An 18,415-nucleotide genomic window follows, 5' to 3' on the forward strand; every position below is an offset into this window, starting at 1 on the left:
GAAGCACGAAAGTTAATTCCTGTGAAGCTCATTCAGGGTCCAGTCTCCCAGGTGCTGACCTGTTTGTTTACCTTTACATGCCGACAGGAGGCTTCACACATATAAAATCTGGGCTCTGAAAGTTTCACGAGTGACGGCGATGATGAATGAGTAATGATTTATGATTCAAGTCTTGTTTATTTGGACATATTGAAGTCGTAGCACTGACAATCATGGCCCATATTTCTATCGTTCCACCTGAAGTCTCATTCTGTGAAGTTGCATGTAAACTACAAAACCAAAACACATAAACCATACAACCCTCTCAGCTCTGTGCTATGAGGGTAAAAACTGAACAAACTACACACGGTTCCCCAAAGCTCAGTCGCTGGGCCATTGGCAGCCATTTTTGTAGTCTGCCTGAGACTTGGCTGAGTCCACACATGATGATCAAGTAACAAAAGCATGTTGGTGCTTTGCTCCAAGATAAAGAATATTTGCCAATAAATTGGACCACACCTGCTAATTTGACTAAAAGGAGCCCATGAAACATATACACAACATTATGGAGAATTTTATTTTTTTTTATGGGGCCCTAAATCTCCAGCTGCACCCCGGCCCCTCTCTCTGTCTGTTTCTCTCTTTTTCCACACACCAACCCTGTTGTCTTGTTTTATGAAGCTGTAAATCCTGCAGGGCTTGTGTCAGCTGGAAAATAGAGCCAAGTGCACTGTGACTCATTCCCAGTGGCCTCAGGATTTTGCATTGAAATTAGGGTTGTGCAGATCAGATAAACCAGATCAGAATCAGCACAGATACCGATCATATTCATATTGACTTTACCAGTCTATGCTCATATGGAGTCTTTGTTAATGTCGTTTCTTTTTTTTTTTATTCATTTGACTGGACATTATTAATATTATCATTGATTTTGATATTATTGTTATTATACAGGGAATATGAAGAGGCTGAACATTACAGCCACTGGGACTGTTTTCTTAGTCAGCTCCACAGGCAGGATTTTCCAAACCAAAAGCATCAAAGGTCGTGACATCGGGTCAACCACATGTGAGACTGCTGATATTTCTGGCACATCCTGTTGCTGTTCTCACATGGTGGTTTCACCGTATCAGCCGTTTCCAGAACATGACAGCAAACATGGTACAGGATTTTTTTTTAATTGGCTTTTGGGTGTGGAGTGAAGTCAGCTTTGGCAGCTTTGGCATACCCATGTAAAGGAACAGATGTGAGTATTTCTTTGAAAATTAAGCTCTGCCAGTGCTGCCATATGTTTGCTGCATGTTTTAATTACTTGTAGAAGCATCCCTGTGGTTTGTGTCATTTGTCAATATGTTTGCAATTTAGTTTTTTGTCTTTTTTATTCTGGTTTCTTTTGTCTTTTGCACATCAGTAGTCGGTTTCATTTTTGTTGCTCCTCCACCATCGAGACTCAGTTTGCGTCTTAGCAACTGTCATTGTGAAGAGGACTCTGTTCCCAGGTGACCCGCCTGCTTCAGTCTGTCCGACCTCATCTGACCTGCTGCCTCACACAATTCGGGGGCTGGTGAGGTTGTGTCTGCCTGAGAGAAACTGATGGGAGGCCTGTGAACTGTGCACAGTTTACATATGAGAATATCAATAAAGTGAATAATTTGCTGCTGCATGACACAGGAGGAGAACAAACACAGATTAAATAACTCACGTAGATATAAATGTGTATTTTGTGTAATGCATGAAGGTTTATCACACACAGAAATACTGATGGATCCTCCAAAAAAGAGTATTTTCTTTGTAAAGGGAAAAGGAAAACAAGAGAAACTTTATTTGCACAGCACCTTTCAAAGTAAAGTTACAACCATTATAATATAATCTACTGTTCTACAGGATTATATGTCAGACCACCTCTTGACTGGAAGCTGTGAAGTGAAGTCAAACCCCTAAACTAGGACAGACTGGTTTCCATAATATATATAATGTCTCGTGCTACTGGAACAAACTGCAGCGTAAACTAAAGGTAGAAACTTTGATTCTTCATGGAGACTTAAAACTTTTACTGTCTTTTAATTTCCTAGCATTTTTGAATGTTTTAATTTGGTAATTTGTTCTCTGACCTGTCTTTAAATAAGAGTTCTTGGTCTGTTTCTGTTCACATATGGCGTTTTACTTTCTGGGACAATTTGTGTTGACAGGAAGAAGGATGGCTTTGTTAGAGGGGATTTCTTTGTTAGTGGGTATTTTGACAGAAGCACTTGAGATTTTCCACTCAGGTAAAGACCAAGTAAACAGACTGGCTCTGCAGTAAAGGCAGCGTGAGCCACTTAACAAATCTTTGGATCCATGAAACCTCAGGGAGTTTTAGACGACTTCAGTCTGAAAAGATGAAGATGAACACGTGAGTATTTCTTCCTCTGAAACATTTCTTTCCATTGACAAATGTTAATATTTCAGATTGTAATAACATTTTGACATAGCCACTTTATCACTTCCTTTTCAAAAACAATTTGTTCACTGTGGTCACAGTATTTTAGATACCGGGAATCTGTCCATAATGATTTATAGAAAGTTAATTATAGCAGAGGCAGTAATGAGGTTTGAGAGCAAATTTGAACTTGATAGGAATTCAGGTTTCAAAGAACTTTAAAGAACTCGAATGTGAAGAGTAGAAATGTTTGGATAAATTGTGCAGTTATGGAGTTTTATGGATTTTCTGTGAGTTGAAAGAAGCTACAGGGAGATTTCACCCATGCCAAGTCGAAGTTTTGGCTGTGGAAAGATGTGATTTTTGGCAGAGCGATGAGGCAGGTTTGGCTGGTCGAAGTCCAGATATCTGTTACTGATCCTCCAGGCAGTGATGGCAGCAGGGAGGCGTCATGACTGTTACATCCAGACTTGAGCAAACTGCATTTGCACACAACTCTTAATGTTACGTTTTAACCTGCGTGGACTGGTTTCCTGCTATGGGTGATACAGTTTAAGGAGTCTACAGAGGAACTGGTCTGTGTCTGAACTGCAATAAAACTAATATGCAAAAGTGTTTGACCTCACTGTGACCTCACGTGAATGATAAAAACCCTTGTGCGGATTTCATGCAAATCAAAACGTGGTGACTCTGCAGAGACGTCTGACACGCTTTGCATGAGTTAAAACAATCCAGTTATGACTTTGATTTGACATGTAAAAATCTGATAACAACCAGATTTGCTAAAAGCGTTTTCCTATTTTACCACTTTTATTTTTCTGCCTCACGTTCCAGTGAACACAAATGATTGTGTCTATATTTATTAGAGAGCTTTTGTTATTAGGTACCTTTCAAAATAAGGTGTAAGATATAAAACCTATGTAATAGATTAAAATGTCATCAGTTATAATATTACCAGAAATATCATTTATTATATTATAGGGGACGTTTCTGCATAATGATTACTTGTATATTTACATTTGCTTAGACTTATGCAATTTCACATAAGTGACATTTTCAAAGCAAGACTTGTAATGTACTTTTGAGTATTTTGCATTTACAGTGTTGCTACTTTACTTAAGAAGTCAATCATTCTTCTCTCGACTGAAGCATTCAGCGCCCTCTGTTGGAAATCACCAGCAACAACGTTTGGAGTTTTTTTGTCTCCAGTTTGGACATGATTTATGAAGTTATCTCTCCAGGGCTGCAAAATATGAATAAACAATACGAATTATTGCTCCATTGTAATTATAATTAATGAATTATAAATTCTGTCCATGCATGGATGGAGTCTTCTAAAAACACTGCTATAACTTTTAATTTGTTTTTTTAATATGTAATATGTTTTTTTTTCTCCCTAAAAATTCTTACAATTATCACCAATCCTTCAACCAAATAAAAAAACTACATAATTTATGAAATTTTAAATATTTTTTATGTAAAAGTTTAATTACCGGACACACAAGATCTCCAATAGTTAATTCATTTTCAATGTATGAGCGCTGCAAATTTCCAAATCGCACTAAAGTGTAAAATGTGTTCCTGACCATTACTGGGTTCAGCTGAGATTTAAGGTGAGCACAGGGAAACTTTCCTCTTTCAGTGTATCATATATTTGAATGGAAACTGGCTTTAAATATTTTGTCTGTTAACCATTTAATTTATAAAATGTCAGAGAATTGTGAAAAATGACCATCTCTGTTTCCGAAAACACACATTTAAGTAGCTACAACCAGAAAAGTATTTGTCCTTTTACCTTAATTAATGACCTAAAAATGATCCTCCAATTATCTAAGATGTCAGATTTATATTGTTTCATCCTTTCAGCCTTAAATCTCTTTATATGTGAGGGACTAATGATTCAATTGACTTTTTTGCATTGAAATTATTTTTGCTAAATACTATTTCAAAGGTCAAGAATGAGCGTTCAGTCTTAACATTTAAGCCAATATGGGAGAGAAGTCTGTAACGTGCCTTGTGGTGAGTCTGTTTTGTCAGTTACTTAATAGTCTGCCAGATTGCCTGTAATTTCCTATTGCAACACAGAGGCAACACAAGGCTGCGTAACATCTCTAAATGGCCCCTAATCGCATAAGAGACAACACCTATTTGAGAGCCATAAAGGCATCTAACAGGCTCTAAATGAGAGGCTGATATGTTTAGCAATATTTCTGACAAACTTATCACTCTAATGAAGATATTATCCCCGCCAATCATGAAGACGGCGGAGAGATTTCCATAGAAAGCACAGACAAGAGATCAACTCAGAGCTTAGGGCCTCATCAGCGAGTGATCCTTCAAATATTCCTCATCTATTCTGGGAGCTGAGCTGTCAATCACTCCCTGATCAGGCTCACAGAGTCATATCAGATCCTGACACCGACAGCTGTTACATAACCAGAGCTGATCCGTGTGTAAGATGGAGCGCTGAGATTGAACACACACACAGAAACACACACCCTGAGTAGACGTCGAAGGCCAGCAGCTGCCACACACACATTTTCTGTGGAGCCAAGAGAAACAGATAGACAAGGCCTAAAATGGAACCAGTTCAAGCACTGGAGTGCAAATGGCCTACTTAGACTTTAAACTGGGTAATTAGAAACCTAATCAGGGCTCAGTTTCTCACCCCCAATCAACGTAATGAAATGCTCCTGTCCTCGTTTGTGACACTGACACTGAGACGGCTCAGAATATACTTCCCATCATAATGTATCAACAGATGTGCAGCCAAAATGATCAGGGAGTCCAAAAGATGCTTTGACATTTTGACATTTTTATTTTGACACTTTAAATAAATGCCTTTTTTTTTTTGCATCTATTTCTAATCACTGTCACTGATACTCCACACCTAAACATAATGCCACTTTAATAAAGACAGGAACATGAGAGGGACACGAGTAAAAATGCCTCTAACATACGTACAGTTATCAGTTTATTTAATGAAGACAATACAGAATGAAGCAATGGAGCAGATACTGAAGCTAATTTGCATCTATTAAACTTTTATATTCAGATTAAACAACTAAATAAAGCATGAAATAAACAACACTTCAATTCCCCCCTAATTAATATCTTTAGACTATATAAAGACAATTAATAAACGGTGGTCACCCATTACCCATCATGCCGATGTATAAACATATAATGAATGACAACATAATAATTGCATAATAATAATTAAACTATAATAATATAAAATTATAACTGAATCTGTTCATTAATAAACACATTAAACTGTCTTTATATATATGCATACACACACACACACACACACATGTATATATATATATATATATATATATATATATATATATATATTTAGTGTAAAACAATAAAAACTAGAATTACATTATAGTTTGTTAAACAACAACCAAAATATTTATATTATTTAAGCTGTTTGTCATCAATAGAAGGTGCTGAGGTGTTATTGATTAAACAAACTCACTGGGCAGTTTATTAGGCACACCTTGCTATAACTAGTGCAGAGTAATACCAGCAGTGAAACCTCCTCCATGATGGTGGTAATGTTCAGTTTTTTGCTGAAACTGTTTATTAGAGCTGTTGATTTAGATCATTTAGGAGGCTGAAGTTTGTGCTGCTGTTCAGTTGCACTGCATTATATGGACAAGTGTTTATTTAGCCTCCACCCATTGATAAAAATGGGGTGGACTAACTTATAGAAACACCTGTTAGTAAAATATATAATGTATACCCTCCTGTCTGTCATAGTACACTCATGGTGAGCAGCAGCTGTTACTGGGATTTACAGAAATCCAAATATTTAGGAGATCAGGTGTCTGCTGGACCTGAGGCATCATCTTGAGTTTTATCTCAGTGAACATCTTTCTGATAGCCATGGTCAACATTTCAGCTCAAAAGAGACCATTTCTTTTTATATGGCTTTATTTGGCACAATTCAATATCTGCAGAGTGATATATGTGTCTGTACACAAGATCTGTCTCCAAACTGGATCCTTGCAGAGCTCCTCAATGAGCTACCAACATGTTTTCAAAGTCATTTTTTCACCCAGACTCAATCACATAGAGTATTTCACCTGCCAACATCACAAAGGTACGTCCTCAGAAAACAGAGCAGGAGTGGAGTTTAACTTAATCTGTGTGTCCTGTTTGTTATTGTTGGGTTTATGATGATAAAATACAACTCCTTTATTGTGAAGCTACATCATTTAGCAACATCTCCGGCTACATCAGTGGTACTTAGGCATGAGTATTACATAAATGTATTTCAACCATGAGACTAAGATAAGGTCAGTTCAGGATGGAAGGCTTGTGGAGTTTATTTAAATTGTGAACAGATCTGTGAAATTCAGATCTGCTCCGTGTGCGTCTTTGTCTGATAGCGCAGTGGATGAGTGTTATTCTTCCTACACAGCAAGAGAGATTATCAGCGTTAAAAGCCATGAAGCCCAAAGACAAGCAAAGTCCCAACCTGCCCAAAAATCTGCAGCTGCATTCAGGTGTGGTCAGTCAATTTATAAACAGCCCCCTTTCCTACTCTTTTTTTTTTTCTGCCATGGCCCATGTTTCCAGCAGCACCTGAACACAGCGTGCCTCCTGTGGCCTGTGGACGTTTCAGCCGTGAACACAACACAGCACTTGTGGTGAACAGCTGGCAGAGAGCTGTGTGTTTTTCTTTGTGGGCTCAATAATACGGTGTTGGTTTACCAGCTCTGGGGATGTGGGCTCTCCCTTTGTAACGTTTAACCAGAGGCTTAGTGGTCTTTGTCCGCTTTATATTTTAATTATCTGCTAAACTGCGGCTCAGGGCCATGTGGGAAAGAGCCGAGGACTGACCTCAGTAGCTGTCAATCACCCAGCAACGAGGAGGACTTTACTTCGATATCCAGACAAATAACATTCGTTCATTCATTGTTTATCCACTTTGGGAAATAAAGATGTACATTAAAATACATTCAATTCTTATTCATTCAACTGCTGGTAAGGAAGGTCCAGTCAGATTTCTTCAGCTGGAGTTTTTATTTCTGTGAAAATCTTGAGTTTAAAAGACTCTGTTGCAAATCATGATCAAGTATTGATCTGCTGTAATGGTTAGAAAATATCAGTACAATCTGAATAACTTTGTATCTGACGCCATCTGTTGGTCATGAAATCATGTCTGCAGAGAAAAGACAGCGTATGTTAAAGATCCACATTGCCCCTTCCCAGAAAATGCTGTTTTAAGGAATTAAAAGACCAAAAGACATTTTTACAAATGATTTAATTTTGATGAGATTTGTCACATCATAAAAGTAGCTACAATAAAGATGGTGAATTTGTGGGTCCATTACTAACAAATTCACTTTCTTAAGTGTTTGTAGGCTGATATGTCATGTGCTTTCATGATAATCCATTCATGATGAAGCCATTTTTTATGTAGGCTATATTATACAGATTGTCACACTCAGCAAGTGATGAATTATGACATGATAAATATCCATCCGTCCATTCCCTATACCTGCTTATTCCTAACCAGGGTCACTGGGATCTGCTGGGATCTATCATCTCCAATATCATCAAAATTACTGTCAGCTTCCTTAATGAAATACGTTTTGGGTGTAAGACTAAAAACGATTTTGCTTCTCATTCCCTGTCCCCCTGTTTCTGTTACTGCAGACAACCAACAATCATCTCAGTAGCAGCTAATAGAGATCAAAATGGCCGAAAACAAAGACGAGAAGAAATGTCTCCAGCTGAGTCTCCAGCTCAGAGGAAGCCCTCTCCTGCTGTCTGCTTGTCTGTGGTGAATATTAAGTGACGGCCAGTTGATTTGTCCTTGTGTTCGTCCTCCTCTGATACTTCCTCCCTGGGCGTCACGTCCCCCATGAAGAGGCTAATCTGCTCCCAGCGGGGCCCCTCCCAATGAAGACCTGAGAAAAAACACTCAAACATACGAGCCATTGTCCTCCAGTCAATACAGACCAGTCAGCCTTTTACGTCGGCAGTGAGAAACCACAGTTCTCACAACCCTATATATTCATGAGCTCAACTGGGACTAGAGAGATTTTTTGGACTAATAGCTGATTAAGCTGTTTAAGAGTCCGTATCTTTTGCTCATTCTCATGGAGACAGTGCAGTTTTCATAACAACAGTGCTGTGATCTGATTTGTGCCAAATAACTTTCCTAACTTTCCTTTTGTTTCATGGTGTGAAATCACATTTTTTCAGGACATCATCATCAATAAATACAAATATTTTTCCTGATTTGAGCATTTCAGCTTGTGTTTATATATTATAGACTAGAGAAACCAAAGTGTGTAGACATTCTTAGTTTGATCAGCAACTCCTTGATTAAAACAAACGAGGAGACATGTCAGGTCTCAGTCCATTGTTGTGTTTGATGGTGGATTTTTTTATTAACGTGAACTGGACTGAATTAGATCATGAACACAAAGCACAGATGCAGATGTGTTTTCAATGCATCAACTTGGAGGAGGGGATGTATCTTGGAAAATATATTGATACCAGCCTCAATAGACCAGAATGCAAAGCAGCGACAAGGTAGGGGTTTAGCTAAGTGTAACTTTCTAACATGGACCACAATGGAAATAAGCATTCAGCTGCAGTAAACTGGTTTTATTCTAGCTTGTCTTTTACCTTAATGTTGGCCCATACAAACAACCAACCAAGGACTTGTTTCCCAGTGAAAATATGCAGATAGCATGAGGACATCTACATGTGATGGGAACCCAGAGAAGATGCCTTTATCAAAACAGCTTTATAAACAGAACGAGATAGAAAGCGTGTAGAGACTAAGCAGCCTTCCTTCAGCCTTTAAGAGACTGAACTAATACAGTGGAACAAAAGAGAGAAGCAGATCTGAAGTGGAGCGAGCAGGGCGAGTTTAATGGAGCCCGTCTGACTGTTTGATGTCCCCGGGGAACGCAGAAATCATGTAAGCTCCCTGTAATTTACTGTTTGGGGTTGCCTGGGCAGGGTTAATTCCCATGAGGACCTTCTCCCAGTGTTTTTATAAAGTCGGGATTTGTAAAGCTGCTCTCGTTGACCCCCTGCAGGTCATGAGGGCAGAAGAGCAGCATGACCCTTCTCAGGACGTAGTCTGAGTGTATTATGAGATGAACAACTGGGGAGAAAGGGATGATTTTTGGAGAAACCTTGACATACAAGGAATAATAATCTTGTTTTGTGTCAACGACACATTAAGGATAAATCTGTGGCATTTTTGTCTTTTTGTGGCTCTTGGATTATTCTAACACAAGAAAAAGTCACTTTGGAGCCTTTAAAGATGCGTAAAAGCTTGGATGTTTGAAACACATTTTACCTCAGCCATCTTTCTCATAGAATAAGATGTTGTCCCAGCAAAATAAAGGGATGTAATTTAGTTGTCAGCACCGGTGGTTTGCTTGGAATATATGAATCGTTAGTGGGTGGTGACAGTCACTTTGGCTAAATAGGCAAAACACACTTAGAGGAAAGAAGTTAATCAAGCAAGAATTAAAGGGACAAGTATCACTGCAACAAGGCAGCAAATTCTTAGATAATAAAACAAATAATAAAACTGTTGCCACATTAATCCAATCCAATTTAATTCAATTTGTTTGTGTTGCACCAAATCACAATAAAATCGTCTCAAGGCGCATTGGCAATTTAGCAACTTTGAAGAGGAAATAGCTGCAGACTGCGTTTGCATTTAAAGCATTCAATGGGTTTCTGGTGTGAGGGAATCTATCTCCTTTTTTAAAAAAAATAGATTTATTCATAAGTATGAGATACATCGAATATGAAAGAATTAAAGCTAATCTGGCATCTGGAAGAGGAAGAAGGATTCAAGAAGGACCCAGACTACATGTCCTTGACAGTCCGTCCTTCCCCTGTCCCATTCCCTCGACCGTGAGGCCCTCCAGACGTGCCTGAGGAGTCTCGGCGGTTCTTAACCATCACGGTCAACTGCTGGCTGCTGCAGGGGAAAGAGAAGGTCAGGATTACTGGGCCTGTTTGCTCTCAGAGGCCCCCTGTAACCTTCAACCTGCCCTCCAAACTGACACACTGACCACTGCTATTGATGCAGTCATGATGCACAACAGGACCCAGAACAATGTCAAATCCTCCTTTACATTTGATGTGAGCTCATCATGAACTTGTTCTTTCTTTTCTGCTATTGAGATAAGTTTATTTGTATCAGCAAACATCAGCAATTATCTAGATCCATCCTCATTTTCCAGCCAAGTAAATATCTACAGGTATGTGTCAGGATGTGTGAATGTGACTACAGTCGCAAATTATAAATTATTCCAGTGGTCCAGAATTAATTCCAGCAGTAACAACAGCTTTACCATTTACGTAAAGCTTGTTGATTATTTTAATTAATTCCAGGTGAATTATAGCTCCCTGGCGTAGAGTGCAAGTTCATTTTATTTTAATAGCTGCACCTGTTGCTCATTTTATGTCTAGTTGATGAAAACACATAATCTGACATGCTGGAACACAGTCATTTTTGCATATGTATTATTTATTGTTCCTTGTCCTAGTGCAATTATGGCGATATCAAAAAAATGGTTTTAAAAAGCGATTTTATGTTATTTCTAAAAATGTGATTTGTCTACGTAACCTAAGAGCTTACAAGGGTATAATTGGCTCAGCCAGTCAGAAGCTTAATGCTGCTGAAATGACACCAGAAAGGATGTGTGAAGATGGAGGAGACATAAACAGCACTGTTCTGCTGATGGGATGAACTCTAATCTGAATTTCAGCAGTGGACAGTGTCAAAGCCAAAGGCGTTTGTCCATGTGCATTCATTGACAGGATCTCAGAGGCTATTTGTCAGCACAACTTGTATAGCTTTGGTAATCTCCCCTGCTCGCCTATCGACTGATTGATAATTGATCCCTGTTCAAACAGGCCCCTTTAGGCCACAGTTGCATTGAATGCCAAACAAGTCATTCTGCCTCATCCTCTCACAACAGCCTAATCCCATAAACGAATGGGAATGAGTGTCGTCCTCTGCTGATGTCAACCTTTCACTCTGTCATTTGTCTCAGATTGTTTACTGATGAGGCCCTTCACTCACCAGGACCTGCTGCATTTGTCAAAATAAGAAGACTGAAGTTCTACTTAAAGAAAAACACAATAACTCGCACAGTAACAGCTGCATTAAGTTGTTTTATTACTATGCACATCACAAACCTCTGGGTTAGGATTACTTTATGTTGTACTAGTAAACCCTGAAAACCTTTAGATTCTTGATAACAAATACACTGAAATATCAACAACTATTGAATGAATGTGCAGACGTTCACTCTGCCCATAGTGACTCTAATGATCCTGTGACTTTTCTACTTTCACCACCATGAAGTTGACATTTGCAGCTTTGAATGAATGAATGAGTGTAATCAATGATTGCATTGGATAGAGTCATTAAATAAGCTCCAGAAATTACTTTATTGGCCCTGTGATGGACTGGTGACCTGTCCAGGGTGGACCCCTGCCTTTCACCCAAAGAGAGCTGGGATAGGCTCCAGCTGATCCCTGGGACCCTGGTTAGGAATAAGGGGGTATAGATGATGGATGGATGGATGAATGTTACTTAATTGTTGGACTTTACATGCTTTAAGTGCTCCAACAACCCAGAATGTGGTAATATGTCCGTGTTGTGTTCGTAGTTAAATGACAAAAAAAAAAAATCTATTAATGTAGGTTTATAATTGAAAAATGTTAACTGCTACCCAGCAGGAGGAGAAATCAAACTACGAATACAGAGGAAATGTTTTTATAACTCATATTACATGTATATTTATGCAGTATTTTCTGGCCTATCCTGCCTTCACCTGTGTTAAACCTCTCCTCTACCTTCACGGTGAAGAGGATAGGTCAGTCAGTGATCAGCCTAGGCCCAGAGCAACACAATTTTATTTGTAAGGTGCGACACGGGAAATGACATTTAACTTGTTATTATTTCCCAGAGAAGATTCATGATAAATTGCCCATTATTTTTCCTTAAAAATGAAAGATAAGACCAGAGTCATTTGCCCTAAAGCCAGAGTGCCACCACTATGCAAAATGACAGCCAATTATTGGGGCCTAGTTTGGGATAATGACTTTACAATGAATCTTTTGATTGAAATGTAACTGGGTTGCCATGGGCAAAGTACAAAAAAAAAAAAAAGAGTAGAAAAGTTACAGAAACAATGAGCATATAACTGTGTTAATATCTGTCTCTGGGTCTCTCTGCCTCTCTCTGTGTACTCCTCTTTAGAAATTGCTATAGGAGAAAGCCAGAGACATGCATATATTGATGAAAAAATTATTAAGTCGCAGAGCGCTTGCAGCAAACATAAATTAGCATATTCAGGGTAAATATGCAGACTATTTACGATAATAAGACCGGATTATTCAATTCAATGAATGTTAAATAGATGAGGAAATGGTATGTGTCTTATCTAGTCAAAGCTTCTATTCATTTTAATCGCTTCCCAATTGAACTCTTCATTTTATTCTCTCTGAGTTATTGTTCCCATTTGAGCCAGCGATGGCACCTATGGGTCCTGGGAGATTTCCACCAGTCACGTGGTTTAAGTGGCATTCACCTTATTCTCGGTGGAAATGGAGAAAGTCGACGTCACCCCGAGGCCAGCATCATGATAAGCCCCTTTTCATTATGCACAGGGCCTGATGGAGAACAAGATTAGCGGGGCCTTGTGTGCATAAAGGCGAGAACATACAAGTCATCTAGATTAAATAAAATCGTTTTTTCCCGTCAGCACAGATCCATAAACAAAACACATTTGGTTTCTTATTGTGTGCATTAAAACTTTAACTTTAATCAGTTTGACCGTGTGCGTGCCTGTGTGTTAATATAATACAGTCTTTCTGACATGTATGCACACAGACACACAGACTGCTACAGGCTTTTCTTCTCTTTCAACAATTTAATGAAACATCATAACATAGAAGTAATTACTAATCAGCCTGCATGTGGAACTAAATTAATACACACCCTTCCAAGGTCTCTGAGGGTCAGACGGGGTCATTTTGTGCCAAAATTAGTATAATAAAGTTATTTTACATCCGCTGTACAAATAAGTAATTGAAGTAATAGACAGACTAGATTAATTAATGGGTATAGGCTCCAACTTCCATGAAAAGACAGAAACCAACAATGTGTTTGTCTATTTCTCAACACCTTCTGCCCCATGTCCATGTGTTCCAAGTCAATACATCTTTTTTAAACAATGATGGATTTGTTGGGAACTACTTTCATCTGCGGAGTGATACATATTTGGTGCCGTAATGAGTATATTTAGCAGCAGGAGGCTGTACCGTCAAAAGAAACTACAGTGCCCATGCTCATTTAATGTAGGAACATGTCATCTAGTGGCACTTTAATGTGTTTTAAAAGTTTCCTTAAGTTAAAGATGCTAGATGGAGCACAGAGGAATACAGAACCTATAAGATAAACCCAAGCAAAGATTTATATTGTTCCACTTTTATTTTACCCATCTGTTTTCTCCAGTGTCTGAGACTGAAAAGTTTGGGAGTTAATTATACAAACTGTCATCTACTGCCACCTGCTGTTGAAATTGAGGTACTACTGTATTAATGAGGACAAGGGGCACTGTTTTTATTTTTCACTTACACATACAGAGATGGAGGTACAACAAAAATACAGGGGTAAGTTAAACCAAGTGGGAAAGTGACCTCTTGTCTTATCCAATATATTATATGATGTAAATATTTAGAAGAAAATCTGTTGCTGGGGAAAGTAACCAACATTTATTCCTCCATCCATCATCTATACCCTCTTAGTCCTAACCAGGGTCCCAGGGATCTGCTGGAGCCTATCCCAGCTCTCTTTGGGTGAAAGGCAGGGGTCCACCCTGGACAGGTCCCCAGTCCATCACAGGGCCACATAGAGACAAACAACCTCACACACTCACACTCACTCCTATGGGCAATTTAGAGTCACCAATCAACCTGACATACATGTTTTTGGACTGTGGGAGGAAACCAGAGTACCTGAAGAAAACCCACACAAGCACAGGGAGAACATGCAAACTCCACACAGAAAGGCCCCTGATGGATTTCAAACCAGGAACCTTCTTGATATGAGGCAACAGTGCTAACCACTAAACCACCGTGCTGCCCATAATAACCAACATAAATGGGATTTTCGCATTTCTGTTGCACTGCATATTAGTAGGTAATTAATTTATCCCAAAACACAAGAGGCTAAAATATGTCCTATGAAAAATGTTTATTGTGGAGTGTAGGTCTGTTTCTCCTTCCTGTCACATGGTGGCGCCGTCCATCAATATTTCTTCAGTTCACACATCTGTCATTTCTGTTAGCATGAAACCTCAGTAGACCTCAGAGCATAATGACAACAGGCAATGTGTTTGTCTATTTCTCAACACCTTCTGCCCCATGTCCATGTGTTCCAAGTCAATACATCTTTTTTAAACAATGATGGATTTGTTGGGAACTACTTTCATCTGCGGAGTGATACATATTTGGTGCCGTAATGAGTATATTTAGCAGCAGGAGGCTGTACCGTCAAAAGAAACTACAGTGCCCATGCTCATTTAATGTAGGAACATGTCATCTAGTGGCACTTTAATGTGTTTTAAAAGTTTCCTTAAGTTAAAGATGCTAGATGGAGCACAGAGGAATACAGAACCTATAAGATAAACCCAAGCAAAGATTTATATTGTTCCACTTTTATTTTACCCATCTGTTTTCTCCAGTGTCTGAGACTGAAAAGTTTGGGAGTTAATTATACAAACTGTCATCTACTGCCACCTGCTGTTGAAATTGAGGTACTACTGTATTAATGAGGACAAGGGGCACTGTTTTTATTTTTCACTTACACATACAGAGATGGAGGTACAACAAAAATACAGGGGTAAGTTAAACCAAGTGGGAAAGTGACCTCTTGTCTTATCCAATATATTATATGATGTAAATATTTAGAAGAAAATCTGTTGCTGGGGAAAGTAACCAACATTTATTCCTCCATCCATCATCTATACCCTCTTAGTCCTAACCAGGGTCCCAGGGATCTGCTGGAGCCTATCCCAGCTCTCTTTGGGTGAAAGGCAGGGGTCCACCCTGGACAGGTCCCCAGTCCATCACAGGGCCACATAGAGACAAACAACCTCACACACTCACACTCACTCCTATGGGCAATTTAGAGTCACCAATCAACCTGACATACATGTTTTTGGACTGTGGGAGGAAACCAGAGTACCTGAAGAAAACCCACACAAGCACAGGGAGAACATGCAAACTCCACACAGAAAGGCCCCTGATGGATTTCAAACCAGGAACCTTCTTGATATGAGGCAACAGTGCTAACCACTAAACCACCGTGCTGCCCATAATAACCAACATAAATGGGATTTTCGCATTTCTGTTGCACTGCATATTAGTAGGTAATTAATTTATCCCAAAACACAAGAGGCTAAAATATGTCCTATGAAAAATGTTTATTGTGGAGTGTAGGTCTGTTTCTCCTTCCTGTCACATGGTGGCGCCGTCCATCAATATTTCTTCAGTTCACACATCTGTCATTTCTGTTAGCATGAAACCTCAGTAGACCTCAGAGCATAATGACAACAGGCTGTTAATGCACAGCCCAAAACCCCTTGATACTGATATGCATGAATCATTTATTCATCACTGGAAATCCAATTCCAATTTGAAGGGAACTGTCACACAGTTAGCGTTACAATCAACTCAAAATCTCCAAACAGTTCTGGTATTGTGTCATATATAATGTTACTGTAATACAACATTTTATTGTGCAATTTGTTTTACAGTTGTGACACATCAACTATTTATGTTCTACAAGTGTTTAACACTTTTAACTACACAATTTTTCATTTATGTTTATCTTTCAAATTCCTATTTTTTTCTCTAGCTGTTATTCACTAGCCTTTTTATGGCACATTATATTTCATATATATTCATATATACATAATGGACATATTGGACATATTGACTACACTATATATTTTGGGTTGTTTAAAAAACATAAAATCTTAATGTGAGATGTATAAAACTGTAGGATAAATATTATAACGCCCACTGAAATGTAATGAAGTACAGCACAAGTCACACTAAAATGAAGCACTTAGCTAAAGTACCTCATAATTGTACTTAGTGTTCGTCACCACAGATTTTTGTTGTTGTTGCGCATCACGTTGCGTTTCAAGAACAATTAAATGGCCTAAGCTGTCAGTGTCCGTGGCATGATCAGCCCTGACAGCAGACGGCAGGAAAGCACAGCAGGCAGCTGCATGGAGTTAACATTCATCTGCATAAAAAGAATTAAACAATGAATCATTAAAAAGCATCTGAGAGGACTAATATCCAGTAAACCCATAATATATACAGTGCTGATACCACATTTTACTTGCGTATGTCTTGACTTTTATTATATTTATGATTAAAAAAGGAGAAAAGAAAAAGCCTTCATCTCCATACTCTCCCCCTCCCACATTCACTAAAAAGGCCTGACATTAATTATTTGCTATTTTGCAGGTGGGAGCCTGCCCTTTTGCTAAAGGGAGTCATTTATCTCTTTGCATGAAGCCTGAATCAAATGAACAAAACAATGATGGCGATGATGTTTCCTGTAGTTCATCACACATCTAATAAGGATTTATTCACACAAGCTAAGAAGTTAAAACTGTCACAGAGGTGAAACGCAAAAGCCGCTTTGCAAATCAAGAGGTTTCCCTCCACAGGTTGTCGCGGTAACTGTCAATCTTGTCACCTATAGGAGCAACACAATGTCAGCAGCCGTAACTCTCAGTTTTGAGCTCTGGTTGATGAGGGGGAAGCTTGAAAGGAGTCAGTTTTTTATGTAAAGCAGGGTCGCAACATCAACAACAAATTGCTAATCGCTTCTCCCATTCTGAGGCGTAACATCAATCCAAAGAGGCTCTGATAGCAACACAATTTATGCCTGCGGTTACCTGGGGAGCCCTTTTTACCTTTGATCTCTCTGAATGACGCTAATGATACTGTAAAAGCTTTTCTGCATCAAGGGATTTGAGACGGATATTTGTCATGGCAAGGTCTTCTTTGTAAGATGGACATCCCTGTGGTTGAAAATGTACTTCATCTTTGCTTCCTCTCTGGAATATTTCCAGAGGGGACATTACTAGAGTTCATTTAGAGTCTTGCTGAGCTCTGGGCTTTTGTTCATGCACTCCGGTTCCTCTATATCATTTTCTTTTACTGTTATTCTCTCCCTTTCTGGCTCTGTAAAAGCCCTGGAGGGGGGTTGTGAGGGATCCACTTCTCACACAATACTGATTCAGTCTAGGCTGGAGTGGCTGGTGGATGCAGAGACAAAAAAAGAAGAAGAAGAATTAAAAAAGAACTCATGGGCATTTGCAGTTATATCTGAGTTGGTCTGGGTTGTTTCTCAAGAAAAGACCCACAGTTGTAATCTAAGTACAAGACCTGAGACGTAGGCGCTCAGACAATTTAAAAATAAGTCTTTCATCCTTGTGCAACCCCATTTAAAAACTAACTTATATTCTTCAAGTTAAATTCTAGCTTTTGAAGAGATGATTTGTGATGATGTGATGATGAGTGTTGGTAGAGTATGTGTGAACGCTGAGGTCTGTAGTCTGATCCTGACCAATACAAAAAATAAATCACATTATGACGCTGATTCCAACTGCACTGGCTAATTTTGCATGTTTGAGAATGAAGCCTACTGACTGATCTGATGATCCTCTCTCTCTTCATCTGGCACCAACATCAGGCAAAGTTTCAATTTGTCCAATACAAACTCATCGGCCTCAGATATTTGCTGTTTTGTGCCAATTAGCAAAGCTACCACTAGCTCCTAGTACCATGGCAAACATGGTTAACATTATGTCATGTTAGGATTTTTATTCTGACCATATTAGCAATCTAGCATTAGCATTTAGCGCAAAACACGATTTTGCCTAAACACAGTCTCACAGAGATTCTATGTGGTTG

This window comes from Mastacembelus armatus, chromosome 22 (genome assembly GCF_900324485.2).
Source record: "Mastacembelus armatus chromosome 22, fMasArm1.2, whole genome shotgun sequence".
NCBI classification, from domain to species: Eukaryota; Metazoa; Chordata; class Actinopteri; order Synbranchiformes; family Mastacembelidae; genus Mastacembelus; species Mastacembelus armatus.